This window comes from Silurus meridionalis, chromosome 12 (genome assembly GCF_014805685.1).
Source record: "Silurus meridionalis isolate SWU-2019-XX chromosome 12, ASM1480568v1, whole genome shotgun sequence".
Taxonomy (NCBI): domain Eukaryota; kingdom Metazoa; phylum Chordata; class Actinopteri; order Siluriformes; family Siluridae; genus Silurus; species Silurus meridionalis.
In genome coordinates this window covers 3,571,969-3,577,970 of record NC_060895.1, presented here as the reverse complement: position 1 = coordinate 3,577,970, position 6,002 = coordinate 3,571,969, and positions in this window count along the sequence as shown.

The following is a 6,002-nucleotide window of genomic DNA, read 5'->3' as shown; positions in this document are numbered from 1 at the left end:
AAGCGTAAGCTCAGCCTACGATACAACCGAAGCCCCACCCCTTTCCACGAGGACGCGCCTCAACCTCGAGCTCTCATTGGACGACAGGGTTGTCCATCAACCTGAAGAGAAAAAAGAACACCCTCAAAGTTTGTTGTAGCCGTAGGCGTAGTAAAAGACACGGCGTGTAAAAACAACCGTTTTTTGTTCATGTAAATAATTTAAAATGTATCAAACATATGTAAACATCTTTTTTTAGAGTGTGATGATAATGAAATATAGCAAAATGAAGCGAAAAAATATTTATTTTGCTGTTTTTGTGTTCACATGCCACCAAGGTATCATCTGAAACCCCATTCACTGTGTGTGTGTGTGTGTGTGTGTGTGTGTGTGTGTGTTTTATCTGTTCTAAATGTACCTCAAATGAACAAAAGTTAAAGTTTTTCATACTCAAATCAACATGGCCGTGGACAAATATGGAGGCTTTATGCAAATGTATGTTAGTTATTATTAAAAACCAGACTCAACATAGAGCATTAAGACTAAATATTCTTGTAAATGTTATAAAATAATTGTGGTGTTTTAAATTACGCGAATCATCAGATCACCAATTGGAATTTCTCGCTATGTTTCCACACGGACGGTTTTAATTGCCGGATGTGTGCATCATGGCGGATTATGGCGCTTGATCTGAGACTTGGCGCATCAGTAAAACAAAGAATTATATCAAATAATTTGACAGTGGGGTTTTTTTTTGTATCGAAGTAAAGAAAGGATGTCAGGAATAAATGTGTTGCATTATTTATATATTTATGTCTACTTTTAATATATATATATATATATATATATATATATATATATATATATATATATATATATATATATATATATATATATATAATAAAAAATGGTAAAACAGAAATGCAGTAAACGTGAAATTTGACAGCCCTGACTTTCCATCATAACACTTTCCACAATCATCCACAATCATTGTGTGTGTGTGTGTGTGTGTGTGTGTGTGTGTGTGTGTGTGTGTGTGTTTGGATGGAAAGTTGCCTAATTTTATAATGAATGTATAATTGGATATACTTTACAATAGTCAACATGCAGCTGTACTGTCCTCTAAACAAACCTCATCATACAGCCATTACTGTCTAAATAACTGGCAACAAAAGTGAGTACACCCTAAATGAACATGTCAAAACAGTGTCCAAAGTGTCAATATTTTGTGTTATGTAGCACTGCCTTAATCCTCCTGGGCATGGAATTCACCAGAGCTGCACAGGTTGTTGCTGGGATCCTCTTCCACTCCTCCATTATGACATCACGGTGCTGCTGGATGTCAGACACATGGCACATCTCCACCTTCCGTTTGAGGAAGTGGTGCTTAATAGGGTTTAGGTCTGAAGACATACTTGGCCAAACATACTTGGTTTATCTCTGTTTACCACAGGACATGGTTCCAGTAATTCATACTCTTGAACAGATTGTCTTCAGCAAACTGATTGTGGACTTTCTTGTGAGCCAGCTTCAGAAGAGGCTTCCATTAGTATACTTTTTTAATACTGCTGAGTTTTAATATGCACTGCTATAATTAAACAAATCCCAGCTGATTACCCCATGGTGATACTTCACACACCCCTGGGCAAAATGTTACTTTGTTATAAGTTAAAACTCATATATATCTTTGTTCGTTTATTGCTTCATCTTCAGCATAGTATAGAAGGCTGGCATAGTTTTTATGGACGGTGGAAGGAAACCCGAGAGCCTATGAAGACACGGGAAGAACATGCACACAGAGTCTGTGCTCATGGTAACCTGAGATTACAGTAACCCAAGATCCAACCCAAGGAACTCTGACAAGGCAATGCTACTCGCTGCACCAGCAGCCCACCTTTAATGCATCAAATACTTCAGAATTTTCTATCTATGTAAATACTCTGAAATCCACACATAAATCCACTTAACATTCAAATCAGATGCAATATATTTGAAATTACACAAAAAAATATATTTTACTAAACAAATCTTTATTTGCCCAATTCAAATGTACAATTCTCAAGTTTCAATGCATGTACAGTGGGAATATCAGCAAACTTATCGCATCACTTCTGTGTCTTCTCTAAAAGCCATTTTTCAGTAATTTATAATTCATTATTAATTAAAAAAAAATCAATAAATGTGAACGGTAGCATCTTTGTCGTGATCCCTCTTTCATCCATGGTCAAGTAGAGGAATTGCATATGAAATGTTCTCCAAAAAGGTGAATGCATGTGATAAATTGTTGGTACCAGTATTAGAAAAACTGGTATCGATGAAGTAAACGTGGACGGCTGTGGGCTGCGATCCAAAGTCCAGGGTCTGTGGACGGCCTTGACACCATTTTTACCATCATTGATTTTTTTTGTTACAACGCTGCCGCCTACAGTTTTAAGTTTGTAAACAGTGGCGTGGTCTGAACATGCCTGGTCTGAACATGTATCTTTGTTTCAGAAACCCTAACTAGTGTCAAGTGTCTTTAATACCACATTCTGATTTGTTTAGCTGGTGGACACCTGAGCATTAGATTGGTATGTGCTTTTTGAGCATCCCATACAACATTGAGTCCCCATTTCTCTTAAAGTAAGCTGGGATGATGTTCTACAAGATTTTGAAGCAGGTTAGTGGAGATTTGGAGGATTTTAGGTACTAGAAGGCCTGGAGTACAGTCAGCATTTGAATTTATCCAAAAGGTGTTCAGTAGGGTGGAGGTCAGAGCTCTATAGCAGGAGATCTTCCATTCAAACCTATAGAAATCATATATTCACAGAGCTGGCTTTGTGCAAAGGGTCATGCTGAAACAGATTTGGACTTCTTAGATTAAGGGAAGGGAACATTTCATGCCTACGGTATTCCAAGACATGCAACTGTGTGCCTCCAACATCGTATGGCTGAAAAAAATTAATGTTCCAATACTTTTGACATAGCGGGTATCGCTATATAAAATTTCTTTAAATAACGTGTTGATCGTTGACCATTTATTTGTTCTTCAATTGCGAGAAATCTGCGGATACTGAAAGATTTCTTGGAACAGCTGATTTTTCAGCCGTATGTGTTCTTTCCCCAAATTGTTACCACGCCTGTTTCGGGTTTTAGTGCCAATATTTAAATCAAAAATTGGCACAATTTCAAACGTAGAAGAAACCATTTACAGTACGTTAGTATTTTCCCTCAAAAAGAGACCTCAGGCTTGCATTGATAAGCAAAAAAAAAAGAACTAGCCATGCCCTTGTGTATATACATGAGATTCTACACATGCAACCCATTACCACAGGGGAAAACCTAAGAACCGAGACAGACTGCAATCTTAACTGGAGGCCTTTAAATAAAAGTGAATGTATTACATCATCATTATTGTCACCATTAAGCCATTAATATAATTGCCATAACTCTTATTTACATCAAACTGTAGTACCATAAAGAAGGGGGTAGTCGGGATAGAGAGAGATTACTTCATTACGTCATCTTACAACTGGGTTCAGAGAGTACAAACCTCTTTCTCACACACACACACCTTCTTTCCAAACCTCCTGCTGTATTTTACACCAGGGACTGTCAAGCTTTTTTTCCCCAGCCAGAGGCCTCTTTACCATTCAGAACTCCCCTTACTCACCTCCCCTGAGTTCGTTTTTTAACCATGTATTAACCACGAATACGTGACTATTCAATTATTAGTCTTATTATTGAAATGTTTTCCATAATGTCCTGCCATATTAACTGAAACAATTCTGCATTCAGCTTCATTTTCAAATTCAAAGTGGGAGAGATGGCGGTGGGGGTAGGGGGGTTTCGGCATGGACCGAGACACACTGGTCTTTTGTTCGTTAGCTAGAATCTAGCAATGTAGGAAATTTCACAATTGATTATATCTAACTGAACAATTTAGTTACAAATCTATATATCTGTATGTCGATAAAGCAAATAATAGTGCAGGTAGTCCCTTAGGTAGTCCCTTAACGAGTACATCTGTACATTTACGCAGCATTTCAATCTTCGTTCAATATACGACTCTCGGTGTTAGAGTGCGTATTTTTTGCTGTGTTTTCAAAGCCTGATTGTAGCTTTTGTCTCTCTTATTTAATCAGAGTTTCCAGATGCGGAAACAGAGCACGTCTGGCTCCGCCTCCACTCACGAACCAGCGGCGTTTATACGTTACGGTAGTGTAAATTGCTCTGTTATGCTGAATTCTGTACTGTAATTTGTTTAATTATTAGCTGCGGCCCGGGTTCGATCCCCGGTCAGGGAACCAACCCTAGCCATTAGGGTTGCACAAGCCAGTGCACTCTTAGTGCCGGTCCCAAGCCCGGATAAATGGGGAGGGTTGCGTTGGGAAGGGCATCCAGCGTAAAAACGTGCCAAATCAAACATGCGGATGATCTGCTGTGGCAACCCCTAATGGGAGAAGCCGAAAGAAAGTTTATTAACTGTATACCACCCCATAACAACCACCATTTTTTTATGGGCTAGGCCATGTCTCGAGGTACAACATTTTCAAGTTACGATGTGTCATTGTAACGCATCTCCATCGTAAACTCATGGACTATGGACTATGCTAATGTGGTAATAACTGATGTTAACCAGACCTCGCAGGAGAGTGCGTTGGAATTGTAGGGACGATTTCTCAGTTTTTTTCCCGCCAGTTCGCAATCGAGTTATGAGTTTTAGTCAAAATGCATTTATTCTCAATCGGAGTAAGTGTACATATAGTTTGTTTATGGATGTGTCACAATTGAAATTTTTCATTGTCAGTGTTTTGTAGGAGCTAGTAAGCTTTCCATTACTGGAAAGTCTTCATAGTTCTCTGGTTTTATTTCTCACCACTGTGTTTTTTTGTCTTAGGAACTAAAAATAAGTTTGCATGCTGAGGAAACCACTGTTTACAGCTGCTATATTGTACCTAATGCTAATTTGTCTGAAGGTTGTAAAATATTATAGGGCAATGAATGACGTAATGTATGTAGGATGAATAATTAATACATTGGATTGGTACATTCATCAATCATTTGTCAACGTCTATGATAAAACATGCTCATTTCTCCAGTAACGACACTGCTGCTGGCCCCATGCTTGCTATGGCAACATAGCACAACACAGACATTGCCTGGTCTGCTTACATCATTTGCTCTGTATACTGCTCATACTGTTTACTCCCTAAGCACCTTTTAATCTCGTGTAACATTTCCCAGCTCTCGTTTATCTCTCACCAAACACATACTGGTGTTTAGATAGTGTCAGATAAGAGTGTTTAAGAATGCTGTCATAGATTGGTTATTATTGGGTCTTGACTCAGACTTTCACAGACTTTCACCAAGGCTTGTGGGTAAAACCTCATGCCTTGGTGAAGAAGAACATTTACCTGGTCCATGGTTGCAGAACTTTGAAGAGCCTAAGAACTCCGCTAACAGTGGGAATACACTCTGGATGGGATGCCAGTCTATTGCAAGAAAACACCCCCAAACACACACCTAGGGGCAATGCATGTTTTTTTGTTGGGGGAGGAAACCAGAAACCCCACACAGGGAGTAAATACACATAAAACCCACCACACAGCTAGAAACCAAGGCTCAGGAGTTCTCACTGTGAGAGAAAGAGACATAAAAACAAAACCTTGAGCAAACCTATTGTTCCTGATGTTTCAGTGAAACCCGTCAATGATGGAATAATTCTTCCTAAGTCTCATGATGTTCATTCTGAAGTTCAGTGAACATTATTTGGCAGATCCCTTCATCCAGCTTTTATATTACTTACAATGATCTCATTTATTATCAGCTGGGAGTTAAGGGCCTTGATCAAGGGCCCCAGGAGTGCAACCTGCTGGTGCTGGGATGTGAACTCATGAACTTGCAGTTAGAAGTCAAATTACTGAACTACCACTTCTAAAGCCCACGTTCCATTCAATATTTAATAATTAGAAATGCAAACCAAGTCACCATGAATGTTGTCAATTACTGTTAAAGTATCTCGTCACTAGTAAGCAAAATTG